Source organism: Cricetulus griseus, chromosome 3, assembly GCF_003668045.3.
Source record: "Cricetulus griseus strain 17A/GY chromosome 3, alternate assembly CriGri-PICRH-1.0, whole genome shotgun sequence".
Lineage (NCBI taxonomy): Eukaryota > Metazoa > Chordata > Mammalia > Rodentia > Cricetidae > Cricetulus > Cricetulus griseus.
The window spans coordinates 169,497,819-169,518,564 of record NC_048596.1 but is presented as its reverse complement, the minus strand read 5'-3'; the positions used below and the strand labels follow the sequence as shown (position 1 = coordinate 169,518,564).

At 43.0% G+C, this 20,746-nt stretch overlaps 1 pseudogene; it reads left to right on the top strand.

Moving 5' to 3' along the window:
• Nucleotides 1-6,820: 6,820 nt before the first annotated feature.
• On the top strand, nucleotides 6,821-7,870 carry LOC100768867 (annotated as a pseudogene).
• Nucleotides 7,871-20,746: the final 12,876 nt, after the last annotated feature.

Sequence of the window (20,746 nt, the reverse complement as noted above, 5' to 3'; positions counted from 1 at the left end):
ATGGACCTGGGAGTCACCTATGTGAAAACCTGGTGCAAAAAGACGTGTATTTTATGACATTAATGTGACATATTGATTTAAATATCACACATTAGCTTTTCAGAATGGAGAGTTGTTCTCTGCAGCATCTCCTAGGAAGGGAACTCCAGCCTAAGCCCCACTTTTCTCTCCATGGAACATGTAAAGCAAGGACCAGGAAAATCTGTTTTTCCTTGGGCAATCTGCTACCTAAAATATACAAATTACATTACAGTACCACTGGAATGTAAGGGAACACCAATTTAAATATATATGTCCAGTGTCCCCAGAGGGACACCAGGATAGCTACAATTCACTTGAAGCCTCTACTCTACAGAGGCTATCACACAAGGGCAGCAAGGACACCCACTGGTTTGTGGAGATCCATGAGGAAGTACGATTTTTCAGATCTGGACAGTACTTAATGAACATCAGCCCTGTTTGGGTACTCACTGGAAGAAAGATGCAGATGCTTGCCAGAACTCAGTACTCCATTCTAGATTACCCACGAGGCCATGGTGGCTTTCTCACAAGTGATATTTTACAATTTGAAGGATAATTATACCTGGCTCCAGGTTTGCTGTTTCCAAGGATCATTTGGAGTTCTTTATTCAGCTGAGTAGCCATCCCAACATCAACATCTACTGAAAAAATTAACTCTGAATGAGTATGCATGTGTGAAGTTAGCTGAGTCTTCTGAGAACTTGAGTAAAGACAAAGTTCACATTGAAAGACCCCGCCCCCTGGCTGGTTCTCTCTCGGTGACACTCCCGTACGCGCGCACCCACACGCCTGGCGGCTGGCTCCCTCCCAAGCCGGTTCACCCAGGCGGGGCCGCGACCCAGGCCCGCCCACCTGGTGCCGCGCCCCGGGGCTGGGGCCGAGCGGGGAGAGGACGCCCCCCGCCCCCGCCCGATGGGGAACCTCCGTCCCAAGGTCAGCCATCTGGACGCGGAGGGGGGAATTGGGTCTGTTGTACCAGGTGCAGACCTTGAGAATATACTGACCTAAAATAACTCTGTACCTCATTAAATTGTCCAATAGAATCCCTGTAACTATGCTTTTCGATTCTGCACTGTGCTTTTAGCTATATAAGGACCCCTCTCCCTTGGCTCGGGGCTTAGCCTAACAAAAGCTAAGCCCCCGGGTACCAGCGCTACTAATAAAGCCTCTTGCTTTTGCATCCAAAGTTCGTGGTTTCGCTGATTCCTGGGTGCGGGTCTCCTTCTACGAAAGTACCTCTTCTGAGGTCTTTCATTTGGGGGCTCGGTCCGGGATCGAGACCCGCCCAGGGACCACCGACCCACATTTGGGAGGTAAGTGTTATGTGGATCCACTGTCTTGTCTCGTCCTGTCCTGTCTTTCTGTCTGAAACCATTTTATGAACTGCGCTTGCGTTTGGAGTACACAGCTGCGTACATTTGTATTTGGTGGCTCCGGGGAGGAACTGACGGGTTCGGACTCCCGACCTCGGCTCTAGGAGACGTCCTGGTAGCAATTGAGGCCTTAGTGGGCTCACCTTTGTACTTTTGTTTTTGAGCTGAGATTTATGACTGGACATCTTCCCAGTCTCTTTGGAGAAGGCCCTCGGCTTGAGGGATTTGCAATCTTTACTGGGGACGAAGAAGGAGGGCCCCCTTCTTCGACCCCCCTCTCAATTCTTACTTTCGACTCTCTGTTGAAACCGCGCTTCGAAAGCCTGTTCTGTGTTGTTTGGTCTTTATTTTGTAATTGATGTGCATAAACACAAATGGATTACTCTTTGTTCCTCAGAATGGCCAGCCTTTGACATGGGCCGGCAGCGGGATGGTACCTTTAACCCCCAAACTATATTTCAGATAAAAGAGAAGACACCTGAGGTACTCCCCCCGGGAGAATTGACTGAGGAGCCCCCGCCAGGACATCTAAACGGCCTTAAAGTTATTAAGAACTGTAAAAAGACTTTAATAAAATTTTTATGTTGACTGAGAAAAAAAAAAGGAAAACTTGTCTAAAAGTGTCTAAGAGAGTCAGAGAAATGAACTAAAGGTTATAGAGAATTAAAGCAAGTCATAGCAGAGAAGATTGTTACAGAAAATTATAGAGGGTTAAAGCAAGTTATAAAAGGTCAGAGAAAAAATGTAAACTGTGCTATGGTTTCACATGTTTAACCATATTAAGCTAATTCTGTTTTAAAAGGTCCTGTTTATTTCTCAAATAAATTATATATACTTGTTTTAAAATGTTCTGTTTCCCGGTAGCCAGCACATGGCAAAATAGTCACATGGCTTGACTGGTCGCCATTTTGCTAAAATTAAAAAAAGAATACTTAAACCGCCATCTTGACTAAAGATGACCACATGGAAATTAGAGATACCATCTTAGAAACAAGTTTTTCAGTTAAGATTTAAAATGTTAATGCTTCTATATATTACAGAAAAGACCTTAAGGGAATTTAAATTTCTTTTTTAAAAAACCAGTTTTTTTAATGTTTGTTTTTATTAATGTTTGTACTTAAAGAGTTTCAATTTAGAACTATTTTTGAGCAAAGCCTGACAATGTAAAGTTTTTGTTTTATGAAAGATGCTGATCTATTATATGATATTACAGTTTATATTTTAGAAATAAGTTTAGGATGTTGGTAACACACACCTTTAAGCTCAGGGTATAGGTAGCACACGCCTTAAGTTTAGAACATTGGTGACACACGCCTTTAATCCCACCACTCGGGAGTAAGAGGCAGATGGATCTTTATGAGTTCAAGGCCTGCCTGGTCCGGCAGATCGAATTCCAGGACAGGCTCCAAAGTCACAGAAAAACCCTGCCTAAGAAAGAAGTTAAGCTACTGTTTAAGGAATATAAGGTAGCTCTATGCAGTTTTAAGTTCAGCTGTGCTGTTTCAAACATCTTACTAAGTTAAAACCAGTTACAGTCAGACTAAAAATTATTTACAGAAATAAGACCTTACCTAGCCACCTGTATACTTAATGTGTGCTTAAGGCAAGTAATTAAAACAGACAAACAGACCTCTAATGCTTCAGAGATCTTCAGAATATGGCATTTAAATTGTTATCTTTAAAGTTTATAATGTCAGACAGACTGCCAGATCCTGACAATGACCCGAAGATTACAGGCACCTCAGTTCCTGCACCTGGACCAATGAGCGAGATGCTCAGATATGAAACCTGCCGCCTGCCAGAACCTGGCCGAGACTGTGGACAAAGCTGCTGGAAAATTGATTGTACCCCTTTGCCTAGACAAAACAAGGTCAGTCTTTTCCATGTCCCTCTTCCACAGAGAGGAAAAAAACCTCTCACAATATAGGACTGGCGAAGATTGTTGTTCTTTGAGACAGCTGCCTCCAACGGTGATGGAGAAACTTAGGTTTGGCTAACTGTATATGGACTTGCTTCTAACTGGCTTCTGTCACTTTTTAATAGATTCGGATAAAATATACCCTTCTCAGATCTCTGAAATATTACTGGTTGTCAGCTTGACAGCATCAGACAGTCAGATCCACTATAGACTAGTCAGTATGTTAGCTGATAAAATAATGACTATCTACTGTTCAGGCACAAGCTCAAGGTTTTTAAGTTTATTTTGGTTGTCATCTAAGTACAAACTTAAAGGGCTTTTCATTAGGCCAAAGGCACCTCTGTCCAATCCATACCTGGCTCTCTGGACAGAAGAAAAATGTACATGCTTATAGCCCAAATCTGTAGTTTTTGCTAGGACTCAAAGTTATAAATATGTTCTTGCTGTTTGAACAGATATCCAGATATCTGCTTTTTCTGCACTATGGGCTTCAATAAATAAGTTTTAACCTCTGTTCCCAGTTTAAATATGTCTTAAACAGGTTTCTGCTTCTGACAGACATCTGAGTACCAGTTGCTGACTACAGGCTGTTCTAAGTAGACTGCGAGCCCTGGACTTGCTATGGATGTGAACCAGTCTGCTGATGTGGACACCCCCTATCTCTGCAACAATGTCTGCTAACCAGAAGCCCCTGATGGATTCCCCATTGTCTAAATTTCTTTTTGCTTTTGACTAGCATTTCAATCTTCTGGGGTCCCTAACTTCGTCCCAAAGTCAGCAGGAAGCAGTTTGGAAAGAAATTTCACCGTCCATTTTCCCTGGTTAAAATGCTAAGTCAAAAGGAACTCCCTTGCATGGGGATGCAAAACGACAGGGGATGCTCACTGGAAGCCTTCATCCTCATGGGATTCAGGTAACCAGAGGATGGCAAAAGGGCTCCACTGGTACCACCTCTATGCCTCTCCTTATTTCCTTTATGGATGAGGATAAGAAAGCAACAAAATGACAGAAGGGATATGCTTGGGGCCTTCGCTGGTACCTGTCGGGACCAGATCAGGGGGGCCATCTTTAAAATTAGACTCAAAGTAAAAACTATCACCAACCTGAATATGTTTACAGCGTACTAAAGAAATCATCTGACATCAGAGGGAGCCAATATCCTTAACCATGGCCCTATTATTAGAAGGAGTAACAATGGGGGGCATAGCAGCCAGCATAGGGACCCCTGGTTATTCTATTTTTAATCCTTATATTTGGTCCCTACATTCTAATAGACCCAGAATATCCAGAGGCCTCTGAATGAAAGATTCCATTCAGTTACAAGAGAAATGGGAGAATGAAAGACCCCGCCCCCTGGCTGGTTCTCTCTCGGTGACACTCCCGTACGCGCGCACCCACACGCCTGGCGGCTGGCTCCCTCCCAAGCCGGTTCACCCAGGCGGGGCCGCGACCCAGGCCCGCCCACCTGGTGCCGCGCCCCGGGGCTGGGGCCGAGCAGGGAGAGGACGCCCCCCGCCCCCGCCCGATGGGGAACCTCCGTCCCAAGGTCAGCCATCTGGACGCAGAAGGGGGAATTGGGTCTGTTGTACCAGGTGCAGACCTTGAGAATATACTGACCTAAAATAACTCTGTACCTCATTAAATTGTCCAATAGAATCCCTGTAACTATGCTTTTCGATTCTGCACTGTGCTTTTAGCTATATAAGGACCCCTTTCCCTTGGCTCGGGGCTTAGCCTAACAAAAGCTAGGCCCCCGGGTACCAGCGCTACTAATAAAGCCTCTTGCTTTTGCATCCAAAGTTCATGGTTTCGCTGATTCCTGGGTGCGGGTCTCCTTCTATGAAAGTACCTCTTCTGAGGTCTTTCAACATTTTTAAAAAAATAAAATAAATTGATATGTCTCCATGTCATGTCATGAGATTTAAGGGGTAGTTAAAAATTGGTCTTATTCCTAGTGTGGTCATGGGAGCTGCTTTATTGTTCCTGTATAACCCGGAATGGGAAAGGACAAATATTTCAATTAGGAGATAAAAATTTCGAGTTGGTAGGGACTTTTTTTTTTTCTTTTTACAAACCCACTAAATTAAATGATGTAGGGAGGGCACATGACAGACATATGATTGTATAATTGACCATAACAACCTGAAGACTAGATCAGGTCCATCTCCTTTGATGAGTGATGGTGTTTACAGTTTCCTAACAAAGTAGATGAGGGCAGAATACTCACACACTGAAAATTTATTCAATGAAGAACTCACAGTTGAACCAAAAAAATTAAAACCTCAAGTTACTAAATCAACTGTAACTGAAATTCTTTGTGCTCTTTGCCAAGATTACTTCAATGGACCATAGTGCTCAAAGAGCAGCCTCAGAGGGTGGCTGTTAATATCAAAAGAAACAGCATTGTGAATGTGCACACATGCTATGCTTGCAGTTTTGCTGAAAATAATTGCACCCACAACAAATAGCCCATTTATCTAACTAACTTTCCTGACTAAAGTATATTTAAGGAAGAGCCCTGGAGATGGTTTTGAGCAAAGCACAACTTTGCAATACAATGGTATTTAGAAGACTTTAAAGGCTGGGAATCCCCAGCTCTGACCATCTCAATTGCTTCGCTCCCTCCTGGGTTGACCAGGAAGAGTTACACTGCTTCAATCTCATGCTGGTTTTGGAGCTTGTTTTGTCTTTCTCACTTTTCTTTTTCCTCTCATGCTCCTCTTCCTCCTCCCTTCTTCCCATCCATCTTCTACTCATAAACAGGTGACCTGCAACACATTGACTTTCACCTCCTGATCCTCTTATCTTCACCTCCCACATACTGAGATCACAGCTGTGCAGTGTTATGTGTGACTTTATACAGACCTCATCTAATGTTGATCATGCTTCCTAGTTGATAAATTAAAAAGATAAATTGTGTTTCTTGTCTGTTGGCTTTGACAGATGATTATGTGAAGACATTGTTATTTTGGATACAGAGTTACTTTCTAATGTATTAACGACCTACTTATGCTACCTTGTTGACATCTCATGGGAAGGTATGGGGTACAGGGTTTAAGCTCAAGTGTTGGTGTTAGGTCTCTGCCCTTGCTACTAATGACACTGTGACATTGAATGTGCAATTTCTTCATTGACAAGACATGGATAATAATAGTACTACCTTGTCTTTGTGAGGCTTCCATGGGGTGATTTTTGGTGAACATTATCACAGGCTTGGAACAAAGTAAATGCTCTATAAATGCAAGTCATTTGCTTTGGATAATTATTTCATTTGTGCCACCCACTTCTTGTTATGTTCAGATTTAGATGAGTGTTTTGAAATCCAGATATTCAATCTCCAATCTTCCTCCCCTAGTGAATTTTATATAGGGTAGATGTTGAATCAGCCTCAGAAAGTACATGGACCATAGAATGGAATACGTTTCCTTGTCAGGGACCAAAAACTATCAATTAGAAAGTTTCTCTGGTTTTTGGTCAGGCCCCCTGGCTTGGGGTACCTGCCTTCCCCATGGCTGGACACCTGGCTTCAGACTTTGCTTTCTCACCTCCACCTGGTGGGGGTGATGGGTCAGGAGGGCTGGAGATGGGCTGGGTGGACCACCGGACCTGGCTAAGCTTCCAAGGGCCACCAGGTAGGCCTGGAATTGGGCCAGGGGTTGGACCAGGCTCAGAAGTGCTGGGGTTTCCCCTTGTCCCCGAACATAAGAGTTCTGTGGAGGGGTGGCATACTGTGGACCTCAGGAGGACTGGGTCTAGTGCTGCAAGTTGGCCTGGAGACTTCACAGCCTGAGGGCCAGGCAGGAGCAGGAGTGGAGAACCACTCAGAGGGGGTCCTCCCCTGGGCCCTGTACTGCCAGGCCCATTGTCCCCATGACGTTGGAGAAGGTAGAACCGAGTCCCGAGGAGTCCCAGGACTTGAAGGCCTTGCAGAAAGAACTAGAACAGTTTGTCAAGCTTCTGAAGCAGAAGAGGATCACCTTGGGGTACACCCAGGCCGACGTGGTGCTCACCCTGGGCGTTCTCTTCGGAAAGGTGTTCAGCCAGACTGCCCCTTCGAGGCTCTGCAGCTCAGCTTCAAGAACATATGCAAGCTGCACCCCCTGCTGGAGAAGTGGGTGGAGGAAGCCAACAACCACGAGAACCTTCAGGAGATATGGAAAGCCGAGACCCTGGTGCAGGCTCGAAAGAGAAAGCAGACGAGCATTGAGAACCCTGTGAGGGGGAACCTGGAGAACATGTTTCTTTTTACAGTGCCCAAAGCCCAGCCTGCAGCAGATCAGTGCCATCGCCGTTCAGCTTGGGTTGGAGAAGGATGTGGCACCAGAAAGGCAAATGATCAAGTACCGACTATACCCAACGAGAAGAGTATGAGGCTGCCAGGTCTCCTTTCCCAGGGGGACATGTATCCTTCCCTCTGCCCCCAGGGACCCATTTTGGCGCCCCAAGCTACGGGAGCCCCCACTTCACCACATTCTACCCTGCTGTCCCTTTTCCTGAGGGTGAGGCCTTAACCTCTCTTCCCATCACTGCTCTGGGCTCTCCCATGCATTCAAACTGAGGCACCAGCCCTGCCTGGGGATGATGAGGTGAGCTGAGGCAAGGGAAATGAGGTTGAGAACCTGGAGACATCACAGCTTTACCGAGGGGATTGGAAGCATAGAATACGGCGGAGGGAGAGGGAAGTTCAGCGATGCTGTTGATCGTGAGCCTGTCAGTCATCATTTTGTTTTTAAACAATAAATCCTGGGCCATATTAGATCTCTCTCTCTCTCTCTCTCTCTCTCTCTCTCTCTCTCTCTCTCTCTCTCTCTCTCTCTCTCTCACACACACACACACACACACACACACATAAATAAAAAAGAAAAGAAAAGAAAAGAAAACGAAAAAGAAACAGAAAAGAAAGTTTCTCCGGGTCCAAACCTCTGCTACATTCCCCCCCCCCCCCCCCCCCCCCCCCCCCCCCGGAACCTGAACCTCCATTGTCTTGCAGATGCTGGTGGAATTGCCACCAGATGGCCTGGCCTCAGTGAAGAATATCTCCTAGTTTGCATCACAACAGGCCTAGGCCCTGAATGTGCTGCACCTGTGCTGAGAGCTCTGTCAATGTGCCTAGAGATTGTTAGGTGACTCTTGAATTAAAAGAATTACTTGCTATCAGCTCCACACATGATAATAGATGCCTTCCAGTATTGCCCTGGCCCTTGGAGAACTACTTAAGTGGATTCTTCAATAAACCATGGTTTTTCCATGGTTTCTTCAATAAACCATGGTATCTGCTGGAAGCCCTCCTGAGATGATCTGGCGTTTCCTGTCTCATCCTTAGCGCCATTGGGTAGTTCGCTTCCCCAGGTCCACACACCCCCACTCAGAATCGGACCTGGGACTTTATAGCTGGCTCAGTTCACAGTCCAAGACAGAAGTCCGGAATAAATGGCACCCAATCTGAGGCTGAGAATAGGGACAGATGTGATGGACATGGCAGAGAAATAGGCACCCAAGGTCTACGAGTCTAAGAAGAAGCGTGAGCAGAAAGAAGTAGTGGAATGCCGTGAATGAGTGGAGTTAAATCAGGAGTAAAATTGTATATAATTGTAAAAATGGGACAAAGAAGTGGCAAGAAGTTGATGGTGCAGTCAGTTAGAGAGATTTGGAAAAATAAGGGGACAGAAGTTGAGCAGCAATGGATACAAAAATTTTGAGAATTTGTAAAGCAAGTATGTCCTGAGTTTCCCCATCATGGGAATATAGATCCCAACATATGGAATGAGGTCAGATTAAAAATCCGACAGCATTATTATGAAAGTGTATCTACAGACACTCTTTGGTTATGAACAATGATATAGGAGAGCTTAGAATCAGGCGCCAAACAGCTGGGAATATTTGCCTCTGAACTGGTTAATGAAAGTTCAGGCTTTAGTGCTGATGGGCAAGATCTCTTTAAGAGACAGACCATGTCCCCTGACAACAGTCAGGGCATGCACAGGCATGTGCCGTCACCACATCACCCACCACGCATACGTGAGGACACTGGGCATGCATGGAACTTCAATGTGCATGCACAGTCTTCCCTTTAAAAGTTCCAACTTCCCTGCTTCTCTCTCTCCTCTCTCTGTTGCTTCTTCGCTCTCTGTTTGCTTCTGCCTCTCTGTCTCTCTCTATGGCGACCGGCCATGGTGGTCAGCCATTACCCCTGCTCCTCTTCTCTCTTAGTCTCCCTACTCTGCCGGGCCAATAATAAACTAGTCTTATGTCTCAGCCACCTCCTCTTTTTCTTTATATCTAATTTAAACAAAAACATAGCAGTTAGCAAGGTGATTGGGCCCTCCATCCCTACAAAGAAGAGACCAGAAAAAGAAGCATATGTAGAAAAATGTGTTTGGGATGAATATGAGGAGAGAGTTACTGAGCATCAGAGTGAAGAGTCTTCACCTCCCTCATTTTTGACTAGGAATGCAGATGGGCAGAAACCTAAGGGCAAGATGCAGCAAGAGGTTTGAAAGACTTAATGGAATCTCTCTCACAAGAGATGAGAACCTTGCAGGTTTCCTCAGGTCAGAGAGATGTGCTTTTGTTGCCAACTGCAGAAAGAATAAATCAGCCCAAGATACAAGCATCCCTCAAGCCAGGGCAGGCAGCTGTAGCCGGCCAGGTGTCTCTAATGCAGGCTAGCATTAGAGAAGCAGCAGACAAAGGAGAGGGCATACGGGGGTTTCAGACATTTCCTATATTGGAGCATAGGGATGCTCAGGGAAACATAGGCAGAGTACATGCACCATTTAAACAGCTCAAGGGATTGAAGATGGCTTGTGTCCAATATAGACCCACAGCAAGTTTTACCCAGAAGCTGATAGAGAATATGGCTGTAGAAGCTCTACCCCCAGGGGATTGGAAGCAGATAGCTAAGGCCTGCCTGTCTGGGGGAGATTATCTGTTGTGGAAGACAGAGTTTGCAGGGCAATGTCAGGTCACAGCTGAGAAGAAGAGCTCCCAAGGCCTTCCCGTTTCCTATGAGATGCTTGCTGGTGAAGGGCATTATAAGAATATAGGTCAACAGTTAAATTTTGAGATATCGGTGTATACACAGATTGGCGTGGTGGCAAAAAGAGCTTGGAATAAACTTTTGGCTGCTGGGGCACGGGGGTGGGGGTAGGGTGGGGTGGGGAACTTAACAAAAATCAGACACGGGCCCGATGAGCTGTTTCAGGATTTTGTCTCTAGACTAATGCAAGTGTCATTAGAATAATGGGAGATTCAGAGGCGGGACTTTTGGTCGGAAAGCATCTGGCTTATGAGAATGCTAACGCTGCATGCCAGGCCACACTAAGGCCTCACAGGAAGAAGGGCAACATAGATGAGTTCATTAAGATTTGTTCAGATATAGGACTGGCTTACACTCAGGGATTAGCGATGGCGGCTGCCTTGCAAGAGACTTCAGTTAAGGATATGTTATTCCTGCAGTGAAAGCAAAGCATAGGGAAAAAGAAAGGCAAGAAACTTTTTGGAGGTTGCTTTAGATGTGGTCAAAAGGGACACCAAGTCATACAGTGTCCTAACGGGGGGGGGGGAGAATAGGGAACCGGGTTTATGCCTAAGATGTATGAGGGATAGGCACTGGGCATACGAATGTAGGTCTAAGAGAGATGCCCAGGTAAATCCCCTGCAGAGAAACTACTTAGGGGACCTGTCTCAGGCCCCGAGACAAATCTATGGGGTGATTCTGCAGAGGTTTCCCCGCACTAGAAAGTCTGTTCCAGACCTCTACATAACCACAGCAGGAAATGCTGGACTGGACCTCTGTTCAACTTCTGACACGGTTTTAACTCCAGAAATGGGGATGTCAGTGCTGCCCACTGGTGTTTATGGTCCTTTGCCAAGTGGTCAGATTATTGCTGGGGAGGAATAGCTCAACAATGCAGGGAATTTTTGTTGCTCCAGGAGTGATTGATGTTGATTTTGAGGGGGAAATAAAGGTTATGACTCATTTTCCAGATGGAATTTCAGTGATAAGGTCAGGTCAGAGACTTGCTCAATTGATTTTACTCCCCCAGGTGAAAACAAACAATCAGGTTAAGAGAGATAAGAGAGGAAATTCTGGGTTTGATGCCTATTCGTTGCAGGTTGTTGGTCCTCAGTGCCAAGAGATTACGTTATATATAAATGGCAGGGCCTTTTCCAGCCTTTTAGACACTGGCATGGACAGGTCAGTTATTACAGTCAGTCAATGACCTTCAACATGGCCAAAAACAGTGACTATTACACAATTACAAGGAATTGGTCAGATGCAGAATCCTGAACAGAGTAGCGGTGAACTTTATTGGAGAGATGATAAAGGTCATAAAGGCACATTTCAGCCTTGTGTTGTTCCTCATTTGCTTGTAAATTTGTGGGGCTGAGATGTTAAGGCTCTGATGGGAATGCATTTGTATAGCGAAGTGCAGTTGTTACTATCAGGTGTCTCTAATCAGGAAGGATTGTCACTCCATCAAGGAGGGGGAGGGGAGTGTCATCTCCACTTTACCGAATGGGAGATATCCTAGAGCAGGGTGAGGGTATTTTTAGCGGAGGTCACTGAGAAGCCGGCACTCCATGCAGATCCCATCACAAGGAAAAGTGATGAATCAATATGGGTGCATCAGTGGCCTCTATCAGAAAAAAACATACAGGCTGCTCAGCAGTTAATGCAGGAACAGCTGGACAATGGTCATATTGAGTCTTCTAACTCCCCATGGAATTCTCCTATTTTTATGATTAGAAAGAAATCAGGGAAATGGAGGATGATACAAGATTTGAGAAAAGTTAACGAAACCATGCAGTTGAATGGGAACATTGCAGCCAGGTTTACCCATTCCTGCAGCTGTGCCAAAAGGTACTTATAAGGTTATTGTGGACTTGAAAGATTGTTTTTATACTATTCCCCTGGCTCCTCAGGACAGTCATAGGTTTGCATTTAGCATTCCTTTGGTTAATTTTAAGGAGCCCATGAGGAGGTACCATTGGAAGGTTTTGCCCCAGGGCATGGCCAATAGTACAACTTTATGTCAGAAGTTTGTGTCTCAGGCTATACAAGTGATTAGGGACAAATTTCTGCAGGTCTATATTGTTCATTATATGGATGATATCTTGCTTGCCCATAAATATGAAGAGGTTTTGCTTGCAACATATGGACAGCTACAGCAGAGTTTTGGAAGAGCAGGTTTAACCATTGCTCCAGAAAAGGTACAGAGACAGCCACCTTTTCAGTATTTGGGTCATGTGTTATATCCTAAAGAGATTAGACCTAAAAAAATTAGAAATTAGAAAAGATAGCTTGTGGTCTTTGAATGATAGGAATATTCAATGGTTACATCCTTTTCTAAGAGCACCTACTGGTGATTTGAAACCTCTGAATGATATTTTAAAGGGAGATAGTGATCCCCATTCACCTAGACAGTTAACAGAAGAAGGTAGACAGGTCCTTCTACAATTAGAGGATGCTATTCAGCATCTACAGATATGTTATATTGACTATGAAAAACCATGGGAAGCTTATGTGCTCCCCACAAAGCATAGTCTGACTTCTGTTCTGGGGCAGGGGGGACTGTTGCTGTGGTTGCACCTACCTATCTCACCAGCCAAAGTATTAAACCCTTATTTTGAAGCAGTAGCCTGCGTGCTGCAGAAATGCCATGTGGAATCTAGGAGGTATTTTGGCAGAGAACCAAGTATGATACATGTCCCTTATACCAAGCAACAGGTTGATTGGTTGTTTCAGAACAGTGATTCATTGGCAATTGCCTTTGCTCAATTTACAGGAAGAATTGATAATCAGTTTCCAGCTCAAAGGCTGTTGCAATTTATGCTAATGCATACTTTAATATTCCCCCAAATTGTAAAAAAGCAGTCCTGTAAAAAATGCTATATTAGTTTTTACTGATGGCTCCTCTAATGGGAGCACAGCTTATGTTATTGATGGAAAGGAATACATGGAGCAGATGGCTCTGGCTTCAGCTCAAATAGTTGAATTACCAACTGTTATAATGGTCTTTCAGCTCCTAGTAAATGATTCATTTAATTTGTATACTGATAGTCACTATGTATTTAAGGCTCTTCAGATATAGAGACAGTTCTGCGTATAGGAACCAGTAATGATCAGGTTAGAATATTATTTGGGCAAATTAAAAATGCAATTTACCTAAGAAAACTGCCGTGTTTCATGGGTCATGTAGGAACCTACTGGAACCTTCCTGGCCCACTGGCTGAAGGGAACGAATCTGCAGGTAAGTTTACAAAACTAGTCGCTCTGTCCCAGGTAGAGAGAGTGTGGCAGTCTCATAACTTTCATCATCAGAATAGCAGAAGTTCAAGAAAACAATTTGGCTTAACCAGAGAAACTGCTCAACAAATCGTCAAACAGTGCGGAAGTGTGCCCACAGTATCTACTTGTGGTAATTTAGGAGTGAACCCTCGAGGTCTGCTGCCCAATTATCTATGGCAAATGGATGTTACTCATATTGCAGAGTTTGGCAAGTTAAAATACATACATGTGGCAACTGACACATATTCAGGTTTCTTGATGGCCACTCCAAAAACTGGAGAAGCCACCAAACAAGTTATAAGTTACTGTTGAAAAAGTTTTGCTTACATGGGAGTTCCAAAAGTAATAAAAACAGACAATGGATCTGGATATACTAGCAAAGCATTCTAACAATTTTGTGCTCAATGGAAGATTGATCACAAAACAGATAACCCTTATAATTCCCAAGGACAAGGAATTATGGAGCATGTTCATGGCTTTTAAAAACTCAGCTAAGATGAAAAGGGGGAAGCTGTATCCCCAAACCCCCACATGATGCATTAAATCATGCACTCTTCATTTTAAATTTTTTAAATGTGGATGTCAGTGAACAATCTGCCGCAGACAGATTCTGGCGTGACAGAACTCGAGCGAATTTCACTCAGGTCAAATGGAGAGACCCATGCATCAGACAATGGCGGGAACCAGACCCCGTAATAATCTGGGGTCTAGGGCATGTTTGTGATTTCTCTCAGGAGAACAAGGCTTGTTAACTGCCAGAACAGTTGGTGAGATGAGTGGAGAGGAGAAAAATTGGACCTGAGACCTCGGGAGACTGCCCAAGCCAGTTTGAGTGAAACCCACTGGTATTCCTAATCGTTGATGACATCTGAACCTACAGCTAGAGGAGGAAAGGGGACACCCAGTTCCAGAGTTCCAGTTTCTCAACAGGCTAGCTACATGAACTTCCCAGACCTGTACAATGAGTCTTTCCACCAAGCTGCCAGAGCCCTGGAGCCACATGGGTGCTTTCTGCCAGGCCACCCAAGTTCTGCCCCATGCCACATTAAGGTCCTAAGTAACACACAGAGACTTATATTAGGTACAAATGCTGCTTGGCCAATGACTAGGATTTCTTATCTGCTATCTCAGTCTTAAATATCATAAATCTATATATTTTATAAGACTTATCTTATCACTTATCTTATTGAGGACGCATCCTGCTGGCACCCTCTCTTGCTGGTGGATCACATGGTGACTCCAGAGCAGAGACCAGGAGGAAGAGAGAGAAAAGGAATGACTTCCTGCTTGCCCTTGCTTATATATGAGTCTCCCTGCTACGTCACTTCCTGCCTGGATAGCAAGACTTCTTTTTACTACATTTCCCAGAATCCTCCTTGACTCCTAGTTCCACCTATCTTGCTTTCCTATTGGCCAAACAGTACTTTATTTGTCATCCAATAAGACAAACACATGCACAGAATCACTTCTCCCATCACAGACCTGTGAGTTTTCATTCCTGAGCTAACAAAGAACCAGATGATAAATAGCTCGCCTTCTGCCACAACTTGAGGCACAAAACTGTTTTGCCAGTTTTTCCCATTGGGGGATAAGGACCAATTTAGAGTAATTAGACACTGGTATAAACCATGGTGAGTGACAGAAGCCCCTTTTCAATGCTTGGACGAGACATGGACTAAAGGTTTGGCAGTTAACATTCAAAGACTGTGATATTGCAAACCTGATTTTGGAATTTTACAGACAACAGAACATTGGACTTTAAACAAGAAAAAGAAAGCTCACAAGGCATTGAACTCCAGACAGGAAAATAGGGAAAAATGTTTAAAAGTGTGGAATTGTTCACACTCCACAGATCATTAGAACATTTTATTGTCCTTTGATTGCATTGTAACTCACCCTAATGTATGTTCATACTGAAATTGTTAATGTCTGTAACCTTGCTGTCTGTGCTATGCAAATATTTATGGAAACAAGGAGTCAGAGTTCATTCTAACAGAAATTTAACTTAGAAGCCTTAGGGTAAAAGTGTGTTTAGGAGGGCAAACTTGGGTCTTATCTTTACCAGAGGCACTGGAGAAATTTCCACACTGGTTTTAAAGGGGCATTTTAACTCTGTTCATTCCTGCTTCTTTTTTGCAGGAGGTCATTTGCAGCCATGAGGGTATAGATGTTGCTTCCTGTTGAGCTTCCAGGTTCATAATCATATGGAGTTGGACCATGCCCCACCTCATTAACTTTCTTTGTTACAGAGACTGGTTTGAGCCAGAGACGAGAAAAGTATCTCTTGCCTCCAGGGATCCTAAGAGAGAACACACATGGCAGAATGTGTGACTCTATGATGGGCACCTTTGGTAGGTTAAAGAGGACCACCTAATCCAGGCACAGTCACCTGTCCTGTTGCAGAAGCACGGGTTTCTTTTTATTAATTTGAAAGAGGGGAATTGTCAAGGACCAAAAATTATCAATTAGAAATTTTCTCAAGGTCCACACCTCTGCTCCATTTTTTTTTTTTAGGAACCTGAACATCCATTGTCTTGCAGATGCTGGCAAAATTGATGTTGGCTTGCTGTATATTGCCTTTTTTATGTTTAGGTATATTCTTTGTATCCCTGATCTCTCTAAGACCTTTATCATGAAGGGGTGTTGGATTTTGTCAATGCTTTTTTCAGTATCTAATGAGACAATTATGTTTTTTTTTCTTTCAGTTTATTTATATGGTGGATTATATTGCCGGATTTTCAACCATTCCTGCATCTTAGGTATGAAGCTTACTTGATCATGGTGGATGATTTTTTCATCTGTTTTTGGAACTGGTTTGCCAATATTTTTGCATCAGTGTTCATGAAGGAGATTGGTCTGTAATTCTCTTGCTTATTTGCTTCTTTGTGTGGTCTGCTATCAGGGTAAATGTAGCCTTGTAAAAAGAGTTTGGCAATGTTCCTTCTATTTCTTGAAGAGTATTAGTATTAGCTCTTCTGGTAGAATTCTGCACTGAAACTTCTGGCCCTAGGATTTTTGAGAGAGGGAGAGAGAAAGTGTGTGTGTTTTACTTCCTTGGGAATTATAGGTATATTTAAATTGTTTATCTGGTCTTGATTTAATTTTGGTATATGGTAACTGGCCATTTCTTTTAAATTTTCAAATTTTTGGAGTGCAAGTTTTCAAAGTATGACATGGATTTCTCTGGATTTTCTCAGTATTGGTTGTTATGCTTCCATTTTCATTTCTGAGTTTGTTAATTTGGATATTCTTTCTCTGCCATTTGGTTAGTTTGGATAAGATTTTTTCTTGTTGATTTTCTCAAAGAACCAACTCTTTGTTTCATTGACTCTTTGTATTGTTCTCCTTGTTTCTATTTTATTGATGTCAGTCCTCAATTACTCTTCCTGGGTGAGTTTGCTTCTTTTAGTTCCTAGAGCTTTCAGGTGTGCTGTTAAGTCCCTAATATGATATCTCTCCATATACTTTATGTAGGCACTTACTATTATGAAGTTTCCTCTTAGAACAGTGTCTCATAAGCTTGGGTATGTGGTACTTTCATTTTTCTTGAATTTTAGGGAGTCTTTAATTTCTGTATTTCATCCTTGACCCCATAATGATTTGGTTGAGCTTTGTTCAATTTCCATGAGTTTCTAGGCTTTCAGCAATTAGTGTTGTTGCTTCATTCTAACTTTAAACCATGGTGATCTGACAAGATACAGAGGTTATTCCATTTTTTGTATGTGCTGAGGTTTGCTTTGTTACTATGTGGTCAATTTAGAGAAGGTTCCATGAGGTGCTAAGAAGAAGGTACATTTTTTGTGTGTGTGTTTTGGTGGAACGTTTTATAGATGTCTGTTAAGTCCATTTAAGGCATAGCATCTGTTAGTTCCTTTATTTCTCTATTAAATTTCTGTCCGAAAGACCTGTCCAGTGATGATAGTGGGGTGTTGAAATCTCCCACTCTTAGTGTGCAGGGTTTGATATGTGATTTAAGTTTAGCAATGTTTCTTTTACAAATGTGAGTGCCCTTGTATTTGGGGCATAGATGTTTAGAACTGAGAATTCATCTTTATGGATTTTCCCTGTGATAAATATGAAATGTCATTCTCTGTCTCTTTTGATTAATTCTAGTTTGGAGTATATTTTGTTAAATATTAGGGTAGCTGTACCTGCTTGTTTCTTATGCCCATTCAGTTGAAAAATCTCTTGCCAACCTTTTACTAGGTGATAAAGTCTGTCTTTGAGGTTGATGTGTCTTTCTTGTATGCCACAAATATCGGTCCTGTTTTCATATCTAGTCTGATAACCATGTCTTTTTGATAGTAAGAGATATTAATGACCAGTTATTGTTAATTCCTGTTATATTTTATTTTGTTGTTGTTGGTGGTAGTGTTTGTATATTTCTCTTTTGGGGGGTTTGCTGGTGTGCGGTTATATGTTACCTGTGTTTTTTATGGGTGCAGCCAACTTCCTTGGGTTGGAGTTTTCCTTCTAGTTATTTCTGTGTGGCTGAATTTGTGGATAGAGATTGTTTAAATTTGGTTTTGGAATGGCCTGTTTTCCTCATCTATGGTGATTGAAAGCTTTGCTTGGTATAGTAGTCTGGGCTGGCATCTGTGGTATTTTAGTGTCTACAGAACATATATCCAAGTCCTTCTGATAGGAGAATTTTCATTGCGTATTTGGGTGTAATTCTGATAGGCCTCCCTTTATATGTTACTTGGCCTTTTTCCTTTACAGCTCTCAATATTCCTTCTTTGTTGTGTATAGTTAGTGTTTTGATTATTATATGGTAAGGAGACTTTTTTATCCAGTCTATTTGGTGTTCTGTAAGCTTCTTGTATTTTCATAGGCATATCCTTCCTCAGGTTTGGAAATTTTTCTTCTATTATTTTATTGAATATATTTTCTGTGCCTTTGAGATGGAATTCTTTTTCTTCTATCCCTATTATTCTTAGGTTTTGTGTTTCTGTGGTATCCCAGATTTCCTAGATGTTTCGTGTTAAGAATTTAGTGGATTTAATATTTTCTTTGACCAATGAGCCTATTTCCCCTACCATATCTTCAGTGCCTGAGAATCTGTCTTCCATTGCTTGCATTCTGTTGGTTATGCTTGATCTGTAGTTCCTGCTTGTTTACCCAGATTTTATTTTTTCAGAATTATCTCAGTTTGTGTTTTATTTATTGTTTCTATTTAAATTTCCAACTTTTGAAACTGTTTCCTTCACTTGTTTGATTGTTTTTTTCTTGGATTTCTTTAAGGGATTTATTGATTTCTTCCAATTTTTATTTTTAAGGGAATTTTCATTTCCTCTTTAAGGGCCTTTATCATCTTAATAAAGTTATTTTCTTCTGCTTCATATGTGTGGGAATTTCAGGTCTTGTTGTTGAAGAACCATTATTTTCTGGTGCTACCAAATTGCTCTTTATGTTGTTGAGAACATTCTCTCTCTCTCTCTTTTTTTTTTTTGAGACAGTTTCCCTGTGGCTTTGGAGGCTGTCCTGGAACTAGCTCTTATAGACCAGGCTGGTCTTGAACTCGTAGCGATCTGACTGCCTTTGCCTCCTGAGTGCTGGGATTAAAGGCCCTGCTGTTGAGGGTATTCTTACACAGCCATGTATCCATTTCTTCCTCCAATCATTGCAAATGGGGCCTGTGGCTCTGGTGGTCCCTGATACAGTGGGGGAAGGTAGGGGAGATGGGGGATGCTACTGCCTGGTCAGTGGGGCTGCATTAGGTGGGGGTGGGGCACAAGATGTGCTCCACGGTGCTAGGGTCTAGAGAGCAGGGCTGTCCAGTCAGGATCTCAGACACTCACCTCTTCCTCCAGGTATAGGTGCGGCTTGTAGCTCCAGTTGGGGGGATAGTGGTGTGGTGTGGAGTAGATGATGCTGCCTGCTCATCAAGGCTGCAGTAGGTCTCAGCTACTTTTCTTATATAGCTCAGGTCCACATGCCTAGAGATGGCACCACCCACAGTGGACAAAGACATCCTACATCAAGTGGCCATTAAGAAAATGCCCACAAGCATACCTATAGTCCAATCTGATTGAACAATTCCTCAGTCATTGTTCCCTCTTCACAGGTGACTCTAGTTTGTATCAAGATGGCAAAACTATCAGCACACAATGGCAATGATAGAGACGAAACTAGCAGGTAGGTGAAGGATGAACCATGGATTGGCTGAAAGAAAGTAGATACTGGTTGGTCAGATAATTCATGGATGTTAGACAGATTGAAATTAGGTGAATTAAAAGTTATTCATCTATTTCTACTAAATTGTTGAAAGATAATAGATGGATGGATAGGGTGATAGATGCCAATTTGTAATAATACTTTTTACATGTGTGTTTAATACTAAAAACATGAACATCTCAATTTAGATTAGAATGCTGACATGGTTCCTTGGATGGGAAAAATGGTTATGGGTAGTTTGGTACTAGAGAGTGTCTGAATTAATGGAGTCTTGAGGCAAGTATACCTGGTGGTCATCACGAGGATGGGCACACCTGCCATTCTCAGTGAGACCTCCTAGAGCTCATCCTCTGTCTTATGTATGAGGATGTGAACCATGATGGCTGATGTGGCATTTTTACAGCCAGTAAGAGCAGCCACTCTCTGTAAGAGATCACAGGCAAAGTTCCTGCCCTCCCTACATTAGGCACATGTTCTTTCTTCCCTTCATTAATAAAAAAACATTAGAAGGACATTAACAGTACTCTAGACCAAAGAGTGTAGAGGTTGTGTATAACGTGAATGAAGATGATCCAGAGTCCACATGGTCAAGATATTTTTATTCAGATAAATACCAGCCAAATGCAAGCCAGAGCCTGCCCAGAGCAGCCGAGCATCGAGGCCAGAGAGAAGGGCCTTCCATGTGCTCGCCGCTGCCTCTTAAGAACCTATTCCGCATCATCCTGACCTCACCTTGACCATGCCCTGACAGGCACACCTGTAGCCAGCCTCTAAAGGCATGGCTTACTGTCCCCTACAGTTGTGTCCCAGAGTGGAACCACTTCACATTGGGACAGTGACAAAATCTGTGTCTCAATGTTAAACGCCTTTAAGAAGGGTTTGAAGTGGAGATTAATGACTAAAAACTAGGGTTTCACTGGTTTCAGATCTCACATCCACCACTTACTATATCATGTCAAAGAC